The 27,258-nt window shown below is 46.2% G+C and overlaps 1 protein-coding gene across 4 annotated transcripts in view; it reads left to right on the top strand.

Annotated features, from left to right (window-relative positions):
* The window catches only part of RREB1 (ras responsive element binding protein 1), a gene marked incomplete at its 5' end in the record, with an annotated part of 120,842 nt that overhangs the window by 25,118 nt on the left and 68,466 nt on the right, over positions 1-27,258 (top strand). For 2 of the 4 annotated variants that reach the window (XM_084281958.1, XM_084281959.1), the window contains one exon: positions 26,190-26,315. The exons of the other annotated variants lie outside the window; for them this stretch is intronic. The remainder of the gene's footprint in view (positions 1-26,189; positions 26,316-27,258) is intronic. 4 annotated transcript variants of the gene reach the window in all.

Raw genomic sequence — 27,258 nt, 5'->3', positions numbered from 1 at the left:
CAGCTAGAAAGCTTTGGGCTCCTTTCTCTCTTGAATTTTCTGCTGATTTGAATCAGCTTCGGCGCGAGATGCAAATCCCTTCCTGTTCGTTCTACCTGGAGCAGCTGAGAGATCAAAGAAAGACAAGACGGGAATCTCCTGCTGGTGCTTTTTTTAACTTTAACTACAGATATTAGCCATCCTGCTCGAAGCTGTGCCCTGCAACAGGAGGTGCAGGGGCACAAGTGCCTGCACCCTTGCCACAGCCGAGCTGCGGGGTGGCCAGCCCGGCAAATGGAGGAGGCCAGCGCTGCAGCCCTGCTGGTGGCCTGAGCCCTTCCTCCTGCTGTGGCTGCACATCCTGCTGGGGGTGGCAGTGGGAGAGGAGCTTGAAGTGCAGGCTAGCAGTTGTTGCAGCCTCTTGGAAGATGCCACCATTCGTCTAAATATAAAATACGGACTGTGGTTTCGGTCTTAAATATTTGTGGGATTTTAGCAAACCACTACAAACAAACAAACAGCAGCAAAAAGTGACACGTTTGAGGCAGGATTTATTTTTTATTTTTCTTTTGCAAGGTAATACGGAGGCTTGTATTCTGTGACTCAGTGTTCAAAGGGAAGACATTTCTCAATTTGAGAACTTCTTTGTTCATCTCTTATTCACAGACTTCCCTTAAAGAGCTTTATTTTACTTTTTTTTTTTTTTTTTTTTTCAGGAGGCTAGGATGTAATTTTCTTTTTAACTCTGATGATGTTCTTCCACAGCTTCCCAGGTGTTTTCGCCTCCCTCTGAAGCTTAGAAAAAAAAAACAAACAAAAAAAAAAAAAACAAAAAAAAAAAACAAAAAAAACTCCCTTCCTTTCCTAATAAGTAGATCATGTGTGGTATTAGCAGCCTTTATAAAGCCTGCAGAGGGAAAAAATCATGTGTTCAACTTGAACTCCAAAATATATTCATTTGGTACTAAGGGCAAGTTTAACTGGAATGTGGACAAAACATTACATGTGTGTTAACTTCTGTCTTGCCTGGAAACTGACCAAGGAATAAAGTAAGAAAAAAGATTTTTAGATTTTTTAATGTCTCCGCAAAGGCATTTGCAGTTATGTGGTTGCCGTAGGTCCTCCACTGATAAGCAGCATTAATGAAGCGGCTTTTCATGCAGTTTTATTGAAATTATGTATGCAAATACAGTGCAAACTTTATTGCAAGCACAGTTATTTACAATGCACAGTTGGTAAACAAAAGCATTGCCATTCATTCTCCAGTGCCTTGATAGCCTGTAGAAAGCCGGCTCACTTCTCTCCACTTTAGCTGGCCGTGTGTGCTCCCAGCTTTTATTCCTTGTCTCCAGCACACCCACAGGTTTTGTCAGCTCGTAGCACTGAGGTGCAGGAAGGGCTCACTCTTGAAGAACCGCTCATCCTGTTTTGCCTTTTTTTTTTTTTTTTTTAAAAAGCGCTGTGGAAAAATATGTGTGCTGTCAGTCTGTGAGACCACAGTCCTGTTCCCCTCTGAAACTGTTTCATGAGAGGTTCTCAAAGAAGAGCTAGGTACGCTGTGGGCAGGAAGAATTACATCTGTGTCCCCTTTTAGATACCCTTGCAGAGGCTTCAGTGCGCAAGCACTCTCTGAAATCTCTGATGTACCAAGTCTTTTGATAATGTCATGTAGAGACTCGCTCTGTCAACCATTACCAAAAATGTGTCCTCTCTCCTTCAGCTGGGCCTCCCCTGGCTGGGGAAGACATCTCTTTACCACGTAACTACTGTGTTCAGGCTCGACTTGTTGCAAAATCTTTGGTCTGATGGTGAGATGTGAGAGGCCTCCGTGCTGTGCAGGCACTCACAGAAGACACAGTGGATGCCCCACCACAGCCTTGGGGCAGCCAAGAGGGGTCGGTGTGACTTTTTTCATTTCCTATCGACGTGTAGGCAGGCCTCAGTGCATTTCTCCTCTTAGAGAAACTCTTGCTGGCTTTCCTGTTGATCTTTAGGTACAGTCTGTGACTTTGGGCTGGTTTTTAATGGCCAACCTTAGTAGAACAGAGGAGGTCATAAGTATTTATTAATACGTTGTACTTCTTCGCTGCCGTTTAGGATCCCTTCTCTGTTGACTTGCGTGGGTGCCTCACGTGTCCGAGGTTCAGGCAGGATTCCACCTCAGCGCTGCAGAGGGAGGCGATGGTGCCTGCTTCCTGGGCCGAGGGCTGACTGTAGGGCATGGCCCCATCCTGCAGCAGGACCTGGCCATCCACAGGCCCTGTCTGCACACAGGGATGTCCTGGGATTTTGGGCACTTGCTGGTTTCACCCACAGCTGGCGTCTGGCAGCCTTCTGTCCAGGAGCACCTCGGAGTGGGAAGTGGTAGAGCCCAAGATGAAGGCTGCCACCCCAACAGGGTTTCTGCATGCTGTGGCTTGTTAATGGACACCCAGGCGTGGGGTGTTGGCCTGGTGAATCCCCCATACGGGTACACAGGGCACTGAGCATCCCCATCATGAGGTGGTGGGCAGCCTGGGAGGTTCCCTGTTCACGCCGAAGCCCCCGGTCTGCCCAGCTGAAAAGCCTGGATTGTTTCAGTCCTGCAGCTCTGGTGCAGGGTCTTACATTCAAAGCACTAATGAGTTCCTCGTTAGGACCCAGACTCTTTAAATTTTTATTAAAGGGATTGTCTGTGCTGACATTTAGCTATTACCAGATGTTGGCTTTTAGTTACCAGTGTGGAGGTGGCATGGCTAATAAAGGCAAGGGTGAGAAACTTGTGTGAAGCTGACTGTCAGATGCGGCTTTGTGTACTGCAGCCTGCGTGATGTCTGTCGCGTCTTCATGGGCCAGTGTTCTAGAAGAAAGCCATTTTTTTTTTCTTCTTCCTTTTCTTCTATACTCTTGACTGGCCAAGTGTTTTCCAAGTGCTTGTCTTTTTCAGGTGGCGTCGCTCTTTTGTTAGAGTCTAGCTAATGCAGGAAGAGTGCAAAGGTAGCTCAATGGCAGCTTGTGTTTTTTTTTTTTTTCCTTATATTTCGGTACATAACTTTACTGTAGATCATACTTCTCCCCCTCAACCTCTTTTCGCCATACCCTCCCTCAGAAAATGTCAGCAACCGATTGTTTCCTTTGCAGAGCGTAGAGCCCCTAGACAGAGGCTTTTCCAGTTTTATGAATGCACCATTTGTTGCTGAGGGCACAACTGTTCGATATAACTGGCTGCATCCCACTCTGCTTGGGACCAGCATGCACTACAGCCAGTCTGTGCATAAACCAGATTTTTGTATTAAATGGCACCATTTTGTCCACAGCAGCAGTCTGTCTGTCTTTTGTGTGTGCGCGTGTGAGACTTGCAGCTTTCAGATGCAAAATATATAAAGAGCAGCAGTTTTGCAGAAGTATGTGTTTCTCAGTGAGCATACATTTCCATTTTAAGGTTTATTTTCCTAGGGAGTTCCTGATGAGTGATATTTCTTCGTTATTTTGTGTAGGCGGACCGAGGCAAAAACAAGTTTTTAAATATTTTATAAAATGGATGCAGGGTGTAACATTACCAATGTAGTAGTGTTATTGGGGGCACGCTCAACTATAACTTCAGTGAAAATGCATTTAGCATGTTGAAAGCGTATGTGCTCATTTATGTTTTATTCTCTGTCATCAACCCGCAGTATTCCCCCTCCTTATTTTGTTGAGTGCTGTAGGGTCGGTGACTGTATAGATGTACCAAATTAAAGATGCTCTGTGTTTCACATGTTCCAGCAGTATCTAAGAAGTGGCATGTGATGTGAAACCCGGTGCTTTTCCTCACTGCCTCCACCAGTTACCCCCTTTCCAAGGTCAGCACAAGTCATCAGTTTCGGACAACAACATGTGCGGGGCAGCTGGAGGGGCTGCATGGGCACCACTCCACACCGGCTGCATGTCTGCAGCCAGCATTTCATGTGTATAACGTGGCATCCGCAGCCTCCTGGCAGAAGGGAAGGTGCCACGATGGGGGCAGAGTTGGCCATGGGTGAGTGGGTACTGTGCTGTTTGTTTGCCTTCTCACCACCCTTCCCCTTCTCCCCTTAAACGCAGTTTCTGGAAGCGCAGCCCCCATGTGCAGTGCTGCGAGTGCAGGCTGCAAACCAGGGAGGCTGCGTGGGGCTCTGGCCCCAGCGGCTAAGTCACGGCTTAGTCCACGCTGCCTGCCTCGTTTGTCTCAGTGCCAGGAGTTTCTCCTCGGAAGCACAAGGTACTGCTTCCCCCGTCTCTCCACTTACATACCTGCTGAGTGTCCCCAGCACATAAAAACACCTCCAAAGCAACCCCGCTGCCTCAAAGATCGCCCACTTTTACATCAGTAAAAATGCTTTCCCTGCTCCGCCTTCATGGTATTTAAGAAATGGGGAAAGCTAGAAGCACCCCTAATATTCCTGCTTGTAAGAAGGCAGTGGTACAGAAGATGGGGATTCCCCACCTCACCCTCCTTTGGGTACCCAAACGACTGAGCATTGGGCAGGCTCGTCTGAAATGTAATAATCCCTCAGCTAAAGAGAAATAATAAAAAGTACAGCTTTGCAGCCTTTCTGTGGAGGTTTCCATTGCCCCCCTCTCACCACGTTCCTCTGTATATTCACTGCCCACATAATGTTGCCCACGGGATGAGGGCGGGAGGGGGAAGCTTGTTCTCTTTCATGTGACTGCAGCACAGTTAATAGTTGTAGCAGGCTTCAAGCGCTCCTGTGACCAAAGGGATCGATCAGATTCGTTTCTTGTAACTGGAGGGAAAATTTTCAGGCACATCTTCGTGTCTCGGCTTCCTAGCAGGTCCAGGGAAGGAGCCAGATCTGCCTTCTCTGTGATTGCTCATTTGTTAGGAGCTGGCTAGCGTATAGTGCGCAGAGACAAAGGCAGCCCTGGCCTGAAAAGCCCCCAAAGACAAGTAGTATCGTAAATACATCTGTAAAACTCTTCAACTTACAGGCTGCATGCATCTTGCTCTCGTGCTCCATTTCTCCCCCCACTGTCTTAAAAAAGGGATGGCAAAATAGTTTGATAAAACGCATCAAGTACTAAACTGTTGATACAATTTAAAAAAAAAAAAAAAAAAAAAAAAAGAGAGAGTCACAGCTCAAGCATATGTCTCCAGCACTTTAATCTTTTATGGGTTGCATACTTGCTGTGGGAGTGGAAGGGGATGTTGCAGGCTTACTTTCAGTGTACTTAGAAACCTTTCCCACAGCAAGAAAACTCCCCGGAAAACATGTGAAACAACTGACTGGAAACCAGGACATTTCTTATGCCCAGCACTCATTGCTCTGAGGGATTTGCTGTGCTCTGAAGGTCATTTAATAATCTTTCTTCTTTGTTGGTTTCTTTCAGCGTAGCTCACGCATGGTGCTGCTGCTATCGAGTTGTTCATGTGTTGCGGAGCTTTTAGGGGCCCTTGTTTCTCTACCATGTTTTTGCCCCTGGTTCTTTTGTTACGGTGCTCCCATGATTACTACAACTGTTGCTTAAAATGGCTACCGAGCAAAAACACGTTCTTGCCATCAGTAAGAAACTGCTTAGCCCGTGTCAAAACCACCCTGCAAAGCTTTGAGTTGATGCCTGCATTGCTTAGCTGGTATATTTCTGGTCTTCAGGCTATCCATTAACCCTGTGCGTACTGTTCACAAGGAAGAAATAAATCTGCTGCAGTGATGGAAGTGGGTCCTGATGCTGCGATCGCTGCTGCTGCCCCTCACCGCACTCTGGTTAGATTTTTGTGGCATGCAGTCCTTTGGGTGTGTGGTTTGGGGTTGTTTTTTTTGTTTGTTTCCCCACCCCTTACCGCTTCGCATAGTTTTTATTTTTGAGGTGCTGCAGAAGTTGCTAACGTAGAAAAGCAGCGACGAAGGCGGGAAGTCTGGCGCTGGAGGGCTGGCGGTCCTGACGAGTTGATAAGGAAGATCCAGTCCCCTATCATAAAGAGGCTGTGTGTCCAGTTTCAGCCTGCGACGGACTCGGCGTTTTGCTTTCTGGCGTCTCCTTTCCGTGGGCCGATGTTTGTGCTGGAGTGCGATGGAGTGTGAAAGGTGTCAGAGGAGAGAAGGGGCTGCAACCCAGCTCTGGCTGCCAAAAGAAAAAAACACAACCCAGACCAACAAAACGAGAGTTAAACGAAACATACCACAGAACAGGTTAGGCAGGACTCTGAAGCCAGATACGAACCTTCTCCTGCACTTTAAGGCATCTTTCGTACACCCTCCTCCCTCTACCCTTTCAGGATTTCCCCCATCCCCCGTTATGAAATAGTCCTGCGCGGACTCGTGGCTCGCATGCGGGGCAGGCGGGGAGTTGCAGTGCTTGCTCGCCTGCTGCCAGCTGTTTCTTAAGAAAGAGAGGGTGCACTTGTCTGTGCCCGTCATCCCGCGGCAGAGGCAGCGCTCCGCGCGGCATGCGCCCCTGTGTGCCTTGGTGCCCGCCGCCTGGCTGCCTTGCGGACGGCCCGAGCCGAAAAGTAGCGGGGGAGGAAGAGAAGCAAGGAGATGGGGAATGCTGGCGGGTGGAGCTTGCCGGGCTGATACTCCCCGTAGTTAATCATTACTTGCAGCATAACCTGTTCCTGTTTTCTAGAGGTTTCACTGGCACCCGCAGCCAGGAGCGTATGAGGAATATGTGACAAACTGCTCTCCGAGCGAGACAGCTCGCCTTGCAGCAGCAAGCCCGGCGTCTAATACGAGACATCCTTTCTCCTGTAACATGTTTATGCCTAATCGTTCAGTAAACATACCATATATAGTCTGGTTCGTGCTCGCTATAACACCCTGCCGCAAGGCGACTTCACCAGTACCGTGCAGATTCCTCAGCTCCTGGTAACCGGCTGACAAATAGGATGGTGCCATATGTAACATAAATATTCCTCACAACTGTTTTTTTTTATAGTCCTGCCCATAGAGCATAAAGCCTGTGGTGCTGACCATGACAGTCTTAAGTCTGGCGCTTTGAACAACGAAGAGGATTGCACAGAACAAGTTGCCTGTGGAAGGATGGGCTGGGTCCCATGCATGCACGGTTGTTGCAGAGCAAAGATGCTGCTCTTGCCATACATGTCAGACAAAGCTCATATTTATGAATCAGTGGTTCATCGACTCCTTTTTTTTTTTTTTTTTCTTTTTTCTCCTCTCTCCACTTCAAGTATCTGTTGCCTCCTATGGGTTGGGTCCCAAGCTCAAGCTATGATTCATTGAGAACTTTCTCTTTTCATTCTAGCATCTTTCGTAGAATTTCTGCCCTTCCTCTTTCTCTGTGCCCTCCTTTTGTTTACCCAGCACTAGCAGTGTACTCAGCGCAGCAGAGGACGTGAAAATCAGCATTGAGGTGGATTCACAGCTTTCTTAATCAGCTGTTATGTATGAATAGCCTACAGCTTTTTTCTTTTTATTTTTTTTAATGTTGTGAAATGACTTTCAGTAACGTTCTGACTCTTTTTGTGCTAGCAGAAGTGGTTTGGGAAAAGGAGATGAAGCCTGTCTACCTAGACTGGGGTAGGTTTTGTTTGCCTTTTGCTCCCTTCCCTGGTCTATGCGAAGACAGCACAGTGGTGCGGACCCAAGATAGCCTTGCACAAAGCTTTTCGTCTCTCTGCTTGGTAATGGCTGCTAGCACCTGGTTCCAGCAGTTTAGTGAGTGGAGATGCCTCCTACAGCACTGAGATGATTTCTGAATCGGAGAGGGTGCCCATTAGGTGCAGATGGATACAGGTGGATTTTCCTCCCGTGGCCTGCTCCTCATTTAGGCAGAGCTCCCAGAAGGGGAGCGCTTGCAGCAGGGGAATGTTTAGGTGTTACATAAATGGACAGGACATGCATTTCTCTGACTTGTCTCTCATTGGCCTCGTCAGAGTGAATTATGTCTGACTGCCTGGCAGTTAATTGGACCATCCTTCCCATTTCCTAAGCTGATAAGCCCCTCACTGTCTGCCTCAATCAGGCTTCTTTGTTTGAGAAGTTACTAATGCTCCAGAAGAAGAGAATAACTACTTTCCTATGTACTGTAACCAAGCGAGGTGCTCTGATCATTTAACTGCTGTGATAAGTCTGTGAAGATTCACCATCTCTCTTCAACAAAATCCTTTCATGAGAATTATTTGTACCGTAACACCGGCAGGAGTTGGCAGGCAGTGAAAGTAGGTACAGCTGGTGTATTTACTACATACCTTGTCACTTTTTGAAAGAATTGCATGTGTGCTTAAGGTATCCTGTGAGCAGCTTTATTCTGGCAGATCCTGGTAGCCGTGCGGTGTACTGCTGGTGTCTGTAGTGCTCTGCCCATCGGGATCGGGTCTCGTTTTTATGGCTCCCTTTTAGCGCAGAGCCGTCAGACTGGGGCCGTCTTCCTGATGAGTCTGGATGGTGCCTAGCTTAAAGTGGGTGTTGCCAGAAGGTGAGTAATAAATGATGATTAATCGTCTCTGCTCTATGGATGAGTTAGTATGAAAAAGCACTTGGCTAAAGGCTTCAAGCTCATCAAAATTAGCCATGCAGGAGACAGTAGCGCACCATCCTGAAGGCCTGATTCTTGCATCTCTGACTGGTTTTGTGTTGACTTCCGTGCACTTGCTGCTTCTGGTTGAGGGAGAAATGTGGCTCCTCTTGTCTCCTATGTAAAATGGTATCAGTACTACAGGTTGCAAATGGGTTGAGTGATACTGAATTGTATGTATTAAAAGAAAACAACCTTCAGTTAGATTGGTCAGTAACCTTTTTGATGCAGAGGTATGGTTATGAACCTTGCAGATACCCATCCTCGTGTTTGTACCATTGAGTCTGTGCTATGAATGCAAAGATCCTGTATCATATTGTGTCTTGAAGTTGAAAACTCATTTTATTCTATGGGAAATGATTCATCTTTTCCTGTCAAAACTGTAAATAAGTAGAAGGAGAAAACCTAAAGCCGTACCAATTTTTGAAAGAGTTTACATTTTGAGTTTTCATCTTGATTTGAGCAATGCATTACATCTGTTTGATTATACAATTAATTCTAAAACCTTTTGAAAAGGAGGATTCATCACAGAAATCTTTCTTCTCCCCCCATCCTTCAACTATTTCTGGCGGCTGACAGGGCCCTAAGCACACAAAGGGAGTATTGGAGGACTTGCTCCTTGCACAGAAGTTGGAAGGACTGGGCTTTTTTTGTTCTTTCTTTTCTTCCTTTTCTTAAAAAAAGCTTTCCGAGGACGTTAAAGTATGCAGAGAAAATAAATGTTTGCGCATTGCACTGTGTGCCTGCATTTGTAGGTACACTCTGACCTCGGGAAGTGACCACCGGTTTATTTCTTGCTGTAACTCTGAGTTTGTACTGTTGAGCCCCAGAATGTCTGTGGCATAGCCGGAGGAAGAGGAGAGGGCACACACACTGTCCATGCGAATTCAAGCCACTGTTAGTGGTGCTCAGTGGTAAGTCATTCATTAGGTCAAAGAGAGGTAAGGGCTGTGGTGAGCTGGACGTGGGGCCCAGCCAGCAGGACAAGGTCTTGTGGAGAAGCTAAGGGGGGCAGGTGTTCAGAAGCCCCATATATCCCACCAGTGGTGGCAGCGTCTCTGTCCTCTCCTCCCAAGGACTTGTCTTGAGCCTCCAGACAGCTAGCTGAGGACTTCTCTTACTGGGACATCCTTTACTAGCATTAATGTTGCCTGGCCTTCAGGACGATGGGCAGAGAATTTGCATTTGGGTTTCAAAGTTTTTGGAGGAGTGTGTGTGCTTTGTGTGTTGTCCAAACCTCAGTGAGGCTGGTAGCTAACAGCCGTTGAGTGGCACTCTGAAGGCCTTGCCATCTCCTAAGGGGGCCGCGAGCTGTGGTCGTGCTGAATGGAGGTGCTGAGGAGAGAGGGGGAAGAAGTGTCCATGTCCTGCAGGAGATGAAAAGGGAAAACTGGAAAATGAGCGACTTATCACTCAAAAGTTATTGGAAAGAAAGGTGCTGCAGATGTAGTACTTAGTGCAAATGGCACTTGCGTGCATGGAAATGCAGGCTGGCTCTGGTTTTTCAGAGGGCAAGTCGGGATGCTGTAGTGGCGTCACTGCAACAGTGAACTGAGAGAATTCGGAAGGCAGTCTGACTTCCCTGAAAGAGTTAAGGGAACATCAGGGATGGAGAAGTGTAAAAAGTGTTTAACCTCAAAATTAAGGCAACTTGAAAACAAATTAACTGCTGGGCCTGGAGTGATCTATGAATGTATAGGACCTTAAGCACAGAAAGTATTGGGGTGAATCTGGAAAGGGTCCACGTGTAAGGAATGTAGTTCTTCTGGCTTCTGAGATAGCTTTTTGTGTAGACAGCATGGAAAACGATTACAAAAACAAGTATTGCAAGACACTTAGATGGCAAACTGGCAGTGCTAAAGCCTATGGCTTTTGGAATCGAGTGATTGTGGGAGAAGTGCAGCTTTGCTCTGCTTTGTTTTTCCAAGCAAACATTTTCTGACTCGTGAATGACCATGAGTGGAGTTTACCCCATGGGCTTAAAGTCAGCAAGCACCAAAAATGCATTGAAAATCTCTCTTGGGCTGAGGGGCTATGACAGCGACTGGACTTGGGGAAAAAAGATATTTTTGATGTTTGATGGCAATTCCACCAGTGGAGTCCAAGATTTCACTTCATCTTTTGAGATGTTGAACTTGTCCACTTGTGCTGGTTAGGAATGGGGTTGACTGGGACTGACCTAACCAGTTTTTAGGGAGCTTAGTTAGCTTCCTAATTTCCAGGTATACTGGGAGAGCCATGAGGAACAGGAGAATGGTGGTAAATTCCTCTGCATGAAAGAAGCTGGGCTGCCGGGAGTATTTTCAATTGGAGATCACCAGGCAGCTTTATTATGAGCCCTGTTTTCACTTGCATACAGTTCTACCAAGCTTTAACCATTTGCACTGAAACAACACATTTCAGGTGTTTAGCTTCAGGCCACATTTGTTTTGTTTGAAAGAAAAACAAGTAATAATAATAAAAAAAAATCCTTCAGTCATTTCTAAGAATGCAACTAAGGGAAAAATAATTTCAGCTTTTGAATTCTCTTTTGTGACCTCTCTTTTCTTATTAGAAAGAAGACAAAACAAACCAAGAATAGCTAAAAAGGGGGAGAAAGCCTGACCTTTTTTCTAGTCCTTAAAGCACTACTGCGGGAGCACTGAGATTTGGGAAGGGGGTGGGAGGTTGCAGTTACAGCTAATGGTTGAATAAGCTAGCAGAGGTGTCAGCAGTGACGCTTAGTCTGGTGTGTTCTGTGCCTAACATCTGTCGTAATGTGTGTGGGGAAAAAGGGCTGATGAAAGCCAAGCATCCTCTAGTCCCTCTGACCCTGGACTGGATTAAGTTGGTTCAGCTCTGTGAATACTCACGTTGGCAACCTAGCCCCTTATCAAGTTAGCAGCCTCGTGTGCCTGTCTATTTGTGTGCTCTTTCACTAGCAAAAAGTGTGGTGAATGCCCAAATATTTCTCTTGCGCTGTGACATAGGGGTATAGACCTTCTGTTTGAGGGGTTTGCTGGTGTAAGATGGAAATGCTTCTTGTGGATGTGTTGAGCTTTATAGGCACTTCTGTTCCATATGGAGTAAGGGTAGCTTGAAAGTTGTCTGGCGAGATTTGCACACCTTGCCAAACACAGCTGGTCTCTTAAATTAAAACAGAGGCCCAGGAGTTCATAAATACCTGGGCACGTGACATAAATAAGCCTGATGATGCACGGGCCCTGTAGCCCTCCCTTGCAGACCACAGCTTGCCCAGGGACCTCTCAGCCATGCCGATTAGAAGCTTCTGTTGACGTTAATGGGTCTCTCCCGTAGAAGGAGCCTGTTGGTATGAATTCATTTGCAAGGCCGAGGCCTTGATTTGTGGTGAGCCCTGCAGTGTGGTTTGCAGTGGCCTGCCTGCATCTTCCCGAGCTGCTGTGGGTGTGAGAGGGAAACAGAGGAAGGCTGCAGAAGCCTTCACCACCTTCACTTCCAGCCAGGAGCACAAAGGAGCTGCGAGCGCAGAGGATGAGATTCCACCGGTGCTGCACGCACAGGGCATAGGCGGCCGCTGTCTGTAAAAATATGCATATGAAAACGGAACTGGAAGTGACTGCAAAGCTGCATTTGCAGGTATCGTAGTTTTTAGAAACTAGGTCTGAGGGGTTTAGCAGCAGAGAGTATTGCAGGACAGTCCCTGATCTGTTTCATTTGTTTTGCTGAAGCGTTAAAAGGACCCCTGGTTTCCATTGCTAAGGCTAGCAATTAATAAATCAGTTCAGGGTTTTACTTTATGTTTTTGTTTTGATTATATACGGTATATGTGTATAGTGTGTGTTTTAATATACACCTTAAAAATAACTCCTTTATTGCTTGATTATGGAGGCAGACACAACGGAAAGAGTATTTTGTACATTCTTTGACAAAACACGTGATTGAAGACATTTATTCTCGTTAACCACCCAGGAGCAGAATTGATTAGCTCTGTCCATCTCTGTTTTGAGAAACTCATCAAAACGAAAGAAAAATCACTTTTTTGTTTGCTTTCCAAGAGAGAAAAAAAAAAAAAAGAGTTTGAAGAGGGGTTAAATAGCGCTTTGTATTCCTTTTCTTGCAACCTCCTCCCTCCCCCCAAAAACCCTAACCACTCTTCCCCTCCGCCGTTGCCCACAGAATTACCATGCATCTAATTTTAGAGGTGGGTTTACATGTTTGTTCTAAAAAACGCTGTCGTCTCCCTCTCTGGTAATCCACCAGGTGGAAGCAAATGTGTAGAGTATTTGTATACGTATTTGTAAATCTGAGTTTGTGCAGGGCGGACTTCTGAGAGAGCAGCGTCCGCGGAAGGGCGAGGGAAGCCTCCCTCCTCGGTGCAATACCCTCGGTAAAGCAAAAACGTGCAGTTAACCACCGGCTCGGATCGTTGGTGGTTTTTGTTCATGTGGTAGGCCGGGTGACATTGTATTAGCCAATTCTTCTGATGGATGGTTAGAGATCAGTTGCCTGGTTGTTCTGAATTGCAGGAGGGAGCAGGCTGCCTGGGAGGGGATGGGGAGGATCGGATAGGAAGTGGTTTCTTAGAGATGGGTGCTTTTCTGGTGCTAACAGAAGTTCTGGTCTGTTAGCCACGAGTGTGCTTTTCTGACCTGCAAGGGTACGTTTGTAGCTTGCTGCTGTGCTTTTCCCTTCCTGCTGTCTTCCTGATAGCCACCTTGCATCTGGGTACATCTCTGCCCTTGCAAAAAATGGCAGCTTTGAAGTTTGGGGAGTATCCCTTTGCATTCAGCCCTCACAAGCATTTTGCTTTGAAGACACCTTTATCTAGAAGTGCTAACGGGCTTGTTCAGTTGTTTTGGTGAAAGGGGGAGTCCACGCTCAAATGGGGAGCTTTAAGTAGTTGTGAATATCTTGAAAGCATCCCTCTGGCCTGCAATTGTTTGGAAAGGGACCGTGCTATCAAGGTTGATGTTGCCTGTAACATTTCGTTTAACATAAACCCTTTGTCCGCATACTGCTGCAGGTTCTTGGTCTGCTTTAATACAATTTTTGTTGTTTCTCTGCTGACTTGTCGTACTATAATTAATGTCAAAGGGTGACAGATCGTGTTCTTAATAACTGAAGCTTCACTCGTAGGGCAAAGCCTGAACAGTAAGTCATGTTGAATAGGTATTGGTTTAAATCAGTTGTACAGTTTGGGCTTTGCTTTACTCTGAACACGTAAGAGTAACAATCCAATTGCTTAAAATTTAAGTGCTCCTTTCCAGCTGTACCAGTGAAGATATTTGCATTTTCAGTCCAGGGTTGCAAAACCTAGCCCTGTGCTTGTAGTTAGTGCATGTTAGGACAAAAATAAAATGGAGGAAGAGCTGAAAGAAACCGTTTGCATCACTTGAGGCCCATGGGAGCTGAGGGTCAGGATCACTCTGAAAATTAATCAGTTCACTAGAGAATATGATAATTCAAGGAAACGATGGTATTGCAATAAGGTTTTATTTTTTATATATATATATTTTTATTACTAGCAGAAACTTTAAAAATAAGATGAGAGCGAGAGAAAGCACGGGAGCAGAAGTGGCTTGAAGGGGAAATGACCAAGTCCCCTTTAGAAATGCAGAGCGTGATGGTTCAGGGGTACTGCTTTCTTCCTTAGAAACTCCTTTCTGTCTTGGGGAGGAGATCACAGCCCTGTGAAATCTGATTTCTTAATACTGTTTTGATTAAAGCAAAATAATTCTGGTCCCTCCACTTCTCTGGAGGATTGAGGACTTAAACAGGGTGTGCTGGGCCTGCAGAAAAGCGAGTGTAATCTCAAATCTGTAAGCGGTATGCAGCCCCTATTGTTATTTTTAACAAATTAAAACATCACAGAAATCTGCGCAGGCAAACTTTTGGTCCTCCTGTACCCCAGTGCAATAATTATAATGCAGAAACAGCTGATGGGTCACGTCTCCAGCCCTGCACAGCGTTATGACTTGCTACCTACATTCCATGTTTAGCTTTGAGCGATCAGATGGTGCAAGCAATGTGAGCTAGCAGCGCCTGAGGACATGCAGCCAGGCAACACGTCCTTTCTCAGTGCAGCTTTGGTTTCTTTTCTCCGCTTCTGTCCCACCCCATCCCCTTGAGGTGATGCACCGTACAATAAATGCCGCTCTCTGGAGGTGGTCAGCTGCTGGCGTGGGAGCATGTGTGCCATTCCCACCGCGCTGCATGTTAAGTCCAAGGGTCCAAGGTTTGTAAATATTGTTTCTAAAGTACCTGAGAACTCCAGGTGAGCCGTTTGCCCTACTTACCAGGTACTCTGTAGCTCTGGTTGAGACATGTGGTGGCACGTGGTGGCAGACTGTTTCAGCTTTGTTACTGATGTGGCTTAACAAAGCAAGAGTTGTACTTTTTTGGGAAGGGGATAACTTCATCTTTGTGCATGGGGAAGGGGTCATTTACAGAGGTTTACAAGCAAAAAAAGGTTGAAAATGCAGTTTTATTCAGCCCTGAAAAATTTGAGGGAGGCCAGAGGGAGATATTGTAGACTTCTGTTTGTTTTGTGCTTAGCACTGCACAAAAGGTACACCCAGTCCTTGATCTGGGAGAGATTGGACAGGCAAGTAGAAAATGGCTAACTGGCTGCCTGGGACTGCTCCTGCTCTCTTGCTGCCCTCTTCCAGGGATGCCTTGGAGAGATGCAGTGCAGACATTTTAATTGTTGTAGCTCATTTTATTGTGAGAGTCTTTTCACTGTGTTTAATTGGAGAGCTGAACTTCAGGTAGACTTTTAAGTGGAAGGAGTTTTCTTCAGTGGCAGAAGGACTGCAAACGAACTCCGAGCTGGAGCAAAGGGAGAGAGGAGGAGCAGGAGGAGGGACTGCAGATGGAGCTGGCAGTGAGTTCGTTCCCCGACATCTTTTCATCTTTCCCTGGTACTGCTGCACCGCAGGAATAGAGTTACAGACAACATTCTTGCTCAGGTCTCTCATCCCGCACTCAAATAGAGGGTGTAATTTGACGATGCTTCAGCTACCCTGTTTGAAGGCTGTTGATGAAACTGTATGTCTGTGCATATATAAAGAAAAACAACCCCCAAAAAACCACACATCCCAAAACAGTGTGACCAATTCCATGATCCCAGATCACTGTGCGGCTGTTCAAATGCCAGGACTGGCACAATGCTGGAGGGGGAAGGTGTAGCTGGAGCTGAGGGGTGAAGTGAGGACTGGCTTGTCTCTCCTTCTGAATGACAGCCGTGGCTTACATCAGGTTAAATCAGCCTGTACTCTGCAAGCTGAGGCAAAGCAGAATGGATTAAAAACGGTTTTCCACTTCTAACCTTGAGTTTCCTTGCAGCTGTAGCTCTAAATCAGCTTGTGTGGGGGACATGTATTCCTGCATCTCAGCAGAGAGACGTCTTCTTACAGGTCAGTTCTTGCAGTCGGTATTGGCTACAGTTTTTTTCTTATTGGCACGTCTGTGTTCACGACTTCCACAAATAGATTTTGAACTGGATTTGCATCTCCTCCTCCATCCGTATCGGCGGGTTAGCAGTGAGGCCTGCGGGGTGGCTGCATGGGTGGCCGCCTCGCGCCCTGCTTGGGCTGATGCAGATCTTCTCAGTTGGCCAAGGTTATCTTGCTGCTGACCTTGTAGCCAGAACTCAGGCTCTCAGAGGCACAGTAATTGTGAAAATGAGGGGTTTTGAAAGAATCTGCAAAGGCTGATTGTCCTTACTTGCTTTTGTAAAAGCCACGGTTTATTTTCAGCACCACGCTGAACTAGGAAAGAAAGCGACTTTGTGTTAAAGACACAAATTCTGAGAAGGTCCCGTTTGAAGATTCTTACTTCTGAAATCCACTGTGGAGACTTCTTAAATTTAGCATGACAAGAGGCTGCTTTACCACAGCTCAGCCTAAAAGCCTGCTTCTGGTGTACTTTCTTGGTTGTTTGCTGACGGGGCATTGATAGCTTGCTGTACGTGATACATGGCATCTGATTTCTTCCTAGCTGTGGCCTTTCATACCAGAATGTCTTTGCCTTGGTTGTATTTGGTTCAGTGTACTGAACTAAATATGTTTGCATGCTTTTGGGATGAAGAGGGACTTCTGTTAGCTGTGTGACAGAATGAGGCATGGGGATTAATGGGGGGAACGGCGAGAGAGGGAGGAGTTGTATGGGTTTTCTTTTTTTCTCGAGGCATCAGGCTCCTCCTGTAGCGAGGGAGAGCATAGTACATCGAACCTAAAGACCTTTAAAGTACATGCTGAAATGGATGCTGGGAAGATACAGTACAGTGCTTGGGCACAACTCCAAGGCTCCCAAGGCAAGTAATATTTAAACAAGCTGAACAGCCCCTTTAGGCAAGCAGCAGGAAATCCAGCACTGAGCTTTGTGTTGTTGCATGGTCAGCAGAAGATAAAAGCTCAGGCTATGCAGCTGGGGTTCCCTCCTATCACTGGATGGCAAACTGTTAAGAAAAGATAAAAGGACAGAAAAGAACAGGGGGTCGTCTTACTGAAAAGCATTCCTTCATATTGTAAGCTGTCGCAGTACTTTGAAATACACCGGGCCTGGTGTAAGTCAGAAGCATCGTCATTCTGGTGCTTGTTGGAGCTTTTACATCAGTTGGCAGGTGAAAGGCGACTTCGGCCCTCGGCTTCACCGGAGATCAATGTTTAACATGGGCAGGATCATGACACACATAGGTGCCTCGCAGCAAGCAGGAGCCTCCCACGTACGGCCTTTCCAGGTTCCGCTTTCTGCAGCTTATCCTTGATTGGGCACTATTTTAACAATGAGGAAAACAAATTTAACTGAATGAGATTACTATTTCAAGTCTTCTAATCACTATTTACTGTGTTCCTCCCCTCCATCCCTCCCCCTTTTTTCCTGCATCACAGCACTGGTGTCTTGGGAAAGAAAATGCTTCAGAGCATTTGTTACCAATTTAGCAGCAAGTACGTGCTCAAATTTGGGATTTCTAAGATCTGTGTGTGCCATATGTAGGCAAAATGTAATCTTTGCTAGTTCCAGTAGAAGGGAACAAACACAAATTTGCTGTTCTTCAGATAGAGATTCTTTAATCTAGTGAGACTTACATTTGTGCAGCCTTTTTGTTTTGGTAAGACAGTTAACTGCCCTCCCTGGGGTGCCTAATTGCTTATCATGAACTAATCAGTCCCCAGGGTATATGAAGGAATGAAATGCTGCCGAGATAGAGCCTCTGACTTCCCCCAGAGGTGTGATAACCCTCCCAACTACCCCACCCTTTCAGGAGCTTGCTTATTTTAAAGAGCTTGCTATTTCAGAAATTATCCATGCTTTGGTGTTTTCAGGGAGTTTTAAAGGGCTATATGTGCTGAGGAACTTTTGAAGTTGCCAGCTTTTTTTTTTTTTTTTTCTTTTTCTTTTTTTTTCTGTCAGATGTGTATTGAATAACATTTCAAGTTCGGTGTGAAATATGCTGAACATGTTGCTGCTGCTGCTTCTGTTTATGGAAGTGTCTACCTCCGTAGTCTCCATGTCATGCAAGACCCTAACAAATGAGGAAAGGCCTCCTTTCTGTCTTCAGCTGTCAGTAAGCTGGGCTGGTAAAATCTTCTAGCTTCAGAAACCCTGTTTGAAGTTCAGATGAACGAACAAGGGAAACAAATCTGGTGACTGTCTTCTAATTTTTGGTAGAATGGTACTTCCACATTACCATGTGTGAAATGAGTGGGTAGGCTGAGAAAAGTTTTTCACCTTACCGTGAAAAATTATTTATTTGGCTGGTGTTTTTTTTTCTTTCTCCTTTTAGTTTCTTGTTTTAACTCATTCAAATATGCACTTCTCTGCTCAACAGGTGAGACTGCTGCTAATTTCTCGATTTCTTCCCATGTACCTCTTTATACTGAACAGTTGAGCTTCAGAAGGCTTTGTAAAGCAATACAGAGCAATAATGTCTGAACTGGAAGTGGAAAATAGCTCCTGCTATTTAGTATCTGACTGAAAGTGTGAATTCTGGCATTGAAGTTTTCTTCATCCTTTACTTTTGCTTGGAATTAACATCCATTTTCTGTGAAGTTTGGAGGATGAGATCTGTCAGTTAGGTAGCAATACTGTTTGTGCCTTTAAAGAGTTGTACCCCATTCAGAGAACCACCTCCAATGATTATCGTTTCTTTTTTTTGGCTCTCTTAAAACACTTTTGTTCTTGTTTACCTCTTGTCATGGAATAGATCCTAAATGACCTCAGCAAGATTGGTGTAAACATGTATATATTGCCATAATATGGACTGGCTTATAACTGTAAAGCAAGGTGATTTCGTTTTTAGAATTAAAGGAAAATGGCTGTGTGGGTGTGTATGTATATGAACAAGAAAATGTTCATGTGAGAACATCACTCATGAAAATAAGTATGAATTTCAGTATCACAAGTTTGATTCTAATACTTTAGTGTTGCTTTGCTATGTGTGCACATGTGAAAGCAATTGGTCAGGGCTCCACTTAGCGAACTGTTGCTCTTCTGCTGTTGAATTGGGGTGGCCATGAGTGGATGCACAGGTCACTTGGTTGATATTTTTGTTTGCATGTGTTGTCGGTCATTTTTTTTCTATGGTTAACATCTGCAACTAGTAGAGAATCGGGTTGAACCTTTGCATAATTCATGCTACTTTGTTCCAGATTAATGTTTTGGTGTGCAATCTTACATGTCAATGGGAGTGAGCAGAAGGAAATAAGCTGCCCTTTTCATACATAAATTGTGGGAAGAATTGTCTGTGTCATCTGTTTGATGGTAATGTGTGAAGCGCTAGAAGTGAAATTGTTTTTTTGGAAGAGAAGAATGATTTTGGACCAGCAGCAGACGTTTTTGGCTGGAGGAATAGCAACTTGAAACTTCACTTAGTGAAGAAACCTGTTCACAATTTTGTCTGTTTTCCTTTTCTTTTTTTTTTTTTTTTTTTTCCCCCAGCTTTCCTGAAATAAACTTCCTACAATTCTTTGCAGTGTGCAGGTGTCCAGACTCCCCTTTACTCATACTCACTTGTGCAGCCCGTCAGCCAACTGAGGGCTGTGCCTAAAATTCTGCCTACGGGTCTACACTGCAGTGGTCTTGGCGGAGTTACAGTGGATACCTTGTGCACCTACAGGCTGCAGCATCCCTCTTAAGCTGAACAACTGAGTATTGCATTCCAGAAGTCTACACATGGGGAGCACTGCCCGTAATAAACAAAAGAAAGCTGCAGAGGTTGTAAACTGCTACTTAATCCCTGTGGCTGTGGTGCCGAGGAGCATCAAAACTTTGCTGGGTGGATCTGACAGCTTATTGTGGAATAGAGGGTCAGTCTTGCTGGTATTTGTAGTTACTAACCTTAGCGGATTTTTTTTGTTTGTTTACTTTGATTTTTTGTTTTTCTCTGCGTGTGTACGAGGCTTGTGGCCTTGCCACCGGAATGCTCGTGTTCAGAAAACTTAAGACTGTTCCCACTGAAGAGCTTTGAAGATCAGCAGGCGTTTCCTCCAGGGGCTACGGCATTGTTGGAGGAGCCAGTTGCTGCAGAAATCTTCAGGCCTATCCGCCCGACTTTGGTCATTCCTTACCTCACCACCTCACGTGGATTATGCTGTTTGCAGACTGTCTAAGCTCCATGATGACCTCCATGGATTCCTCATGAGCTTTTACAAGGCCGGGCCTGTGTACTTTGTAAAATCCTTTTGAAATGCCTGCTAGGCTTTTAAAGTCCCAGAGCAAAAGCTATATTACAAGGAACGTAGAAGGTCAGCAGCTGGATGTGGTTGTGGATGAAGGGGGATTTATGTTTGTGAGTGTGTAGGCAATTCTTGGTTTTAGTATGCATCTTTTTCAGATTAGATAGAGAGATGTCTTTTCTGAGGAGGCTTCTTGTACTCATCTGATAAAGCTGAGGGACTTCTGAATTCCATAAAAAACTGTAGATCTGGATTTCTGTGCTCTTGTTTGGCATGTGTGCTGCACTCTATGAAAATTGACAGATGCTGTTTCATTTTGTCAGTGTGCAGGAAGCACCTCCCACAGGTTAGTTTCACTGTGTTTACTTCAAAATAGAATGAAAACTCGTACTGAAGAATACCACTGACAAGTAGTTCTGCTGTTTAAAATTTCCCTGCTGGCTCTCCTGTGAGGATCTCAGCTTTGCCTGCTTGCCAGCACCGTCTACTGCTGTAACTAATTTACCTAACTAAAACAAGAAGCAAACAGTGTATTTCAGAATTTAGAGCTCCACAAACAACCCTGGAGGCTACCTGCCCAGCTGGTATAAGCCGGTGGGTGTGCGCACAGGGCTGCAGCAACTTGTTCATCAGCGATGGAGAGAGGTATTTTTCTTAAGGCTGGGTTCTTCCTTCACCTTCAGGAGGCAATAAGCCTCAGTTTGAGTGATTTCTGGTACTCCGGCATCTACGGCAAACATTGAATTAGAACACTCCAGGTAAAATTGAACACCTAGCTTGTATCTCTTGTCTCTGCTTGAAAATAGTGGGAGAACAGTATCCAATGGTCATCTAAACTTAGCATCACCTGGAGATGTAGATGGCATATATGTTTCTGGTCTTTAGCAGGCTGTAGGAGGTGGTTGACTTAAAACCTGTTGTGTCTCATGCAGTGCAGTGCAGGAGGGTGGCTTTGGCTCGTGGGTCCGTGCAGGGTCTGCCTGGTGTGGGGATACGAGGAGCACTACAGGTTGTCTTGATCATGAAAAAGCTGTGTAGTTGTGTTGGATATTGCACTGGAGGCTGACGTTAAAAAGAATGAGGTTTGTGCAAAACACTTCTGACTCCCTTTGCTCCAGCACATCTCTCTTTCCTCCTTGTGACATGTGGTTTTCCCTCCTATAATGTCAAACTAAAACCTTCTAATTAAAAATCTCTTTCAGTGTGTGTGTGTGTGTTTGAACATTTTAAATTGTCTTGGTTATAGATTTTTTTGTTTGTTTGTTTGGAAAGTGTGATAGAGGGAATAGTTCCTGTGCTGACCAGATACAGAAGACAGGAAGATAATGATGTTAACAAGGTGAGGGAGAAAAGGAGGTGTTTGTTTAGAAAAAGCCTAGTCACTAAAGCCTGTGGAGCAGAGAAACCCTGCTGATAACACAGATGAAATTGTCTGCCTTGCCTAACTTTAGAGGAGTGGAGCTTTGTAATAAATGGCTGCCATGTGGCAGCTGTCTCCCAGCTTCGTGAGCCTGGCAGTAGTTAATCCTGTCAGCAAGTCATGCTCCCTGGAAAAGAGCAGCAAGAAGAGCTGCAAACTCTTGAATCATTCTCTCTGCAAAACATTTGCATGTTGAATCCCTTTCTGCTTAAAACGAGTTTGGTAATTTGGTGGAGGCTCTCATCTTTAAGTAGCATTAGAGTGCAGCTGTGTTGGCTTTTAAATAAAAAGTTAGAAACGTGCCGAGATGTAGAGATTCTGTTCCCTCTTAAATAAATAAAAAAAAAAAAAAGAAAGAAAAAAAAAGCCATTTTAGTTTTGGAGGGTGTATGTTACAGGGTACAAACCACACTGTGCAAAGAAAAGACTCCATGTTGATATCTGTGTGTTAATTCAGGTTTAACATCTGAGGTCATGATTATCCTTAAAAACTTGAGCCTTTAAGATACAAAACCATTCACCTTGGTTTGTTTTTTATATTTTGTCGAGCATCTAATGTTTCTGACCTTTCTCCACAACCCGGAAAACTAGAACTTTTGCTTAAAAAAAAAAAAGTTTGAGATTCTTGTGCAGTAATGTAATACCATCAGATTTTTACAGGGCTCATGATAAAATCGTGATGGTTGACAACACCACCACCAGGAAATGAGTTTTAATCCCTGTAATTTCCGTCTTTCTTTTCACGTCGCGCATCATTTTACTGTGTTACCCTGTGAGGTGTAGAGTGCTTTGGCACGCTACCTGGTAAGGTGCTGCATGCGGAGTGTGCTGGCATCTCCCTCGCAACCAGCACTGTCGGGCTGCAAAGGATGCAGTAAGTGAGCTGATGCTGTCCCCTCTGGGCTTGCCTACACAAGGAACGTTGCTGCGTGTGGATGCACTTACAGTGGCAAAACTCCATGCAGGACATAGTGCAAAAGGAAAATGTCTTTTCCTGGTTTAGCATGCCCTGTTTTCAGAACACTTTTTGTAAACTCGCCTCAGTGAAGCCTTCTTTAAATCCGTCCCTGGAGGAAGAGGATCGTAACCAGGGTGCTGTGCAAGAAACAGGGCACTGGCACAGGAGATTTTCTGTGCCTTCCTCTGCGTGATTCATCCTGCCTCTCTAATCCTTTCCAAACCTGTCCTGCTGCACACGCACGGCTCCAGCAACGTGCAAAGAACAGGCGTGAAGGAGCGAAACATTTGCTCGTTTCTCCTAGCACTTTCCTCCAGAGCTTTGCCCGGGACCTTCGCCCAGAGCCGCGGGTCCGAGGCTGCCCTTGGCCAAGCTGTTGGCCATCAGGGCCACAGGGGCGAGGGCTGGGGCCGGGCCCCCCCTCCTGCCCCAACAGCTGCAGGCACCGATTGCCAGAGAGCGGCACAGTGGCGGCGTTTTGTGGCTTTTCTTCCTCTCACTGTTACTGTTCCTTCTTCTTTCTGTGATGCTGCGAGGAGGAACAACCAGACTGCTTGTCTCCCTGCCGGGTGTGTGCCTGGGCATCTGCACAGCCAGTTGGTAAGGCACAGAAGCCCCTGTTTTTTTAAGCGACACCAGGGGCTATTGATTGCAGGCTCGGGCTGTGCTGCTGCTGCACAGATGCTTGCTTTTGGCCCACCTTAAAAGGACAAGACATCCCGCGGTTTAGACTGGCCATATATTGTCGGGGATGCCAGCATCTCCGTCACAGCTACCCGGCAGAGTTGAGCGTCCCATTTTGCCCGCACCCTGTCCTTGCATCCTTTTCTTCATCGGAGTCGAGGGGTGCTGCAGTTTGCCTTGGCTGGAGGGGAGGTGGCTTTTATTTCGTACTCTGAAATGTTTTCCATCTGGCTTTCCCAAGTGCAGTCCATCTAGCTCACCCCTCAGACTCTTGGGCAAGCATCCCGTTCTCTCAGCACAGTGCTTGCTTAGCTGTCTAGGTTATGGCACATCAATGTGTAGCTTTTTTTGTTTGTTTGTTTCTTTCCCCCAGGGTTTTAAGTTTACTGGGTTTGGCTGTGTTGAGATTCTTCCTCTCAGCACAAGGCAAAAATGTAAAAAGAAAAAGAAAAACCCACAGGGCTTTCTACTTGCTTCGCTTCAGATTGTTTCCTCATTTTACATCCCTTGCCCCTCTCTCAGGCAGCAGCAGCAGCAGCGAGTGAGGTTTTGCTTCCCCAAGGGCTGCTGGAGGGGCTCAGCTCCCATCTCAGCAGGGGGACATGCAAGGCCGAGGGGTGCCTGCTGGTCACCATTTCGGGCTCCTGCACCGCTAAATTTTCCTGAGTTTTCCTCAGCTCCTTTTGGGTAGCATCTGTTGCAGCGGACGGTGCGGCACTGCGTGCCCGGCCTGCTCTCTCCTTCACGCCAGCCCGGCATCACTCATGCCTTCGGGGCTGGGTCCTCCAGGCCCTGGCGCTGCCAGGGGATCGCGGTCCTGGGCTCCCACGCTCTCCTGCACCACGTCCCACGGTGTTTCCTTGCCCAGCGGGACGTGAGCCAGTCCCGGCCCAAGGGAGGGCCGTGGTGGCTGGGCTGGGGAAGGTCCATCGGTCCGGGGAGAGACCCTGCGCCGTGTCTCAAGGCACGCCGCCGTCTTGTGGCTTGCCCGCCCGGGGGGATGCGAAGGGACTTTCTTGGGTCGCCACTTCATCTAAGGCAAATAAACTGGAGTCGAAGCCAAGAAACACATCAACTTCCTGGAACTCTGCGAGCCGTCCACACAGCTGTCCTAGCTTGCCGAACACATGCAAAGCAGAGCTTATAAGGACAGACAGTATTGCTTTTGTGTCCCTCCTCAGCACGCGGGGAGGGAGCAGGGGAGGGGACGCTCTGGGTAGTGCCGAAGGCCCGCCTTGCCTGGCGTGCTCCCTTGGCCGCATTTTGGGGAGCTGAATCCCTCCCCAGAGGCCTCTTTGCACCCTGATGGTGCACAGGGAGCTGGCAAGGATGAGGATGGAGGGGCGTTTGTACACGGGAAGGAGTGGAGGGACGTCTGTTTACAGCTGCTTGCATTACTTCGCTGTTTTCCCGACTTCAGTTTTTTGCATGTGTCTGAAACCGGCTATCGTGGCCCCAAGTTTGTTAAGCTGTCTTCAAATCTCAGTGTCCTTTTTGCCTGAACAAGTTCTCAAAGCTGACTGCAGTTTGGTGACAAAGGCTTCCTGGAGGGCCAGGTGCTAGCCCGCAAGCTGATACAAACGGTGAGGATGAGGAACAGCTTTTAGACACATCTTTGATATGGGGGAGGAGGGATAAGGCGTTAGGCAATCTCAAAATTTTTCAGCAGCTGGTCAGACAAAACAAGGGGGGGTTGCAGCTCCTGCAGGGCTGTGCGTGTTGTGTGGCATGGCCATCCTGGGCATGGTGATGCTGGAGAGGTGCTCGTGCAGGCTCAGACTGAACCCCTGGAGTTGCAGAGCATGCTGGCAGAGGACTAGGCTTTCCCATCAGGGGCCTGGGGGCTGTCAGATTTTGCTTTCACTCTCGAGCAGCATGTGCCTCGCTTCTCTTTTCTAGCCTAGCAAGACCACAGGCTGTTGTGTGAGCTGCGATTCCCACAGCACACAGCCATTGTGAAAGAAACAAATGGGGGGATGCTGTGTAAGTTAGAAAGCTGAGTGCAAGGCCAAGGAGACAGGTATGAATGCGTCTTATATTAATGCTGTCTAGTGTCTCCTTGTATTGCTGTAAACCAGTTGGAAAATACAGAAGCATTGCATCCAGGAAGCCTCTCTTTGCCAGTACAGCATCTGCCTGTTAGATTAGTGTAGCTTCCTTGTTTTCAGTGTGACTTTATCAGCACGGTACCAGGGTATCATGATGATTCAGAGCTGCAGTTCACTTAAGGCAGTAACAGAGTTCAAATTCCAGTGTGTTTTATGAGAGATGCTTTTGGTCAGCTAAGTCAAAGTCCTGAGGACCACTAACGTTCAATAAGGCATCCAGACATGGATTTCAAAACCTGCATATAAACTAAATACGCTTGCATATCTCATCGTGCTTGCAAAGGAATAAAACCAGAGGATTAAACATACTTGAATATTCAAAATTTAGGCTGGCAGTTAGGTGTTGTAACAACAGCGTGCAAAGTAATCTGTATACACAGGGGTCTTCTTGCTCCTTTGGTGCTTCCTCCCCTGCCCTGCCCTGCAAACAGGTGGTGCTCCCCAGCTCTGCTTTAAAGCATGTCCGTGAGCATGTGCTTCACTTGTTTATTCAGTGTCTGTGCATATCTGTCTGTGTCTGTGTTAAATAAGAAGAGGCATATGGCCATGGTGGGTCGTAGGGTTATTTTTCAGGGCAAGGTATGCTAACACAGGTAAAACAACTGTATCGGTAGTAGCGCCAAGAGGTTAAATAGGAAGATGAGCAATCTGTCTTTTAGTGCTCAGAGAGTGCCTTTCCAGAGATATAGCTCTCTTTGGTTGGTGTTTTTGAAGGTTTGTGGTCTTGGCTTCCCCTTGGTCCCCCCCAATGGTCCCCAGAAGAAGATTGTAGTTAGAGGTACAAGTTCAAAAACATTGGGGTAATATTCTTAGTGTCTGTTTTTTTCCAAATACTAAGCGAACAAACGACCACCAAATATTCCCGTGCCACTGTCTTTTTTTTTATGCTTGTCTTCCTTTCCCCGTAGGCTGCTCTGTACTGGTGCTCCAGCAGTGGTGACAGTGAGGTGACGCTGCCAGTATAATTCTCTACCGCTGGGGTGCCGAGTCAGCACCAACACTTCAGTAGCAAGGGCAGAGTTGGTATTAAAAAGGTCAGTTGGGAAAACTTTCTTCTTTTGGTTTTCCTTTGCCTTGAGGCAGTGGCTTTGAATACCATTAACCCTTTTTTCTTCCCACACAACGCATTTTCACCCTCTTTCCTTCCTGCCATCTTTGAAGCAAAATCACATTCAAAAAGTAGTTGGAGCGATGTGCACATCTCTGGGGGTGGGAGTAGCTGTTTGTGCTTGGGAGTGTCACCTCGTGCCCTGGGAAGAAAATCTGCTCCTCCGGGTAGAAACTTGGTGCGAGACCAGTGCATCAGAAACATTTTTGAAAGTGGTGTAGCAGTTCTCAGGTATTATAATCTCAAGGGTAAACCATAAACTTTTGTTTATTCAAATGTGATATCCCTCTTTGAAGTTCTGTTCTTGTCTAAATTTGTATACTAGAAGTTCTGGCCTTCATTTAAATGATCCTTGTGTTTTTTTCTACCACTAAGGGGAAAAAAAAAAAAAAAAAAAAAAACAGCGGGAAAGCCTTGAATAAGCTAATAGCATTGCTAAGATGGAAATGATGAGGAAGGCTCAGGATTCCTGTTTGGGCCTCATGGGAGAACGTGGTTTGAAATGCGTGTGTGTGGGGGGGTGCATTCCTCAAACTGTCATTTGTTTCCCCCGTTTCTCCTCCTCCCACCGTGTTCTGTACTACGTACTGCGGCATGTTTAATGAAACCAATAAAAGTATTTGGCGGAGAGTGTTAATCTTTCCCTGGCCCAATTAGTGCACGGCTTCTACTTTAACGTTGATGTGAACTGTTTTTTTAGGGCAGAACAATGAGCAGCTTTGTGCTACACGCAAGGTTTTCCCCCTCCTTGCCTGTATTGTGTATTTCTTCCTATCTATTCCGAAGGGAGAGCTCATGTGCAGGGACAGTGGAGCAAACTGGAGCAGAGACTTGTACCAGCTCCACGCTTGTATAGCCACCTCTGGCTG

The sequence above is a fragment of the Netta rufina genome, assembly GCF_964035555.1.
Source record: "Netta rufina genome assembly, chromosome: 2".
Classification (NCBI taxonomy): domain Eukaryota; kingdom Metazoa; phylum Chordata; class Aves; order Anseriformes; family Anatidae; genus Netta; species Netta rufina.
Note: the sequence above shows the minus strand (reverse complement) of the source record. Positions and strands in the feature narration are given on the sequence as shown.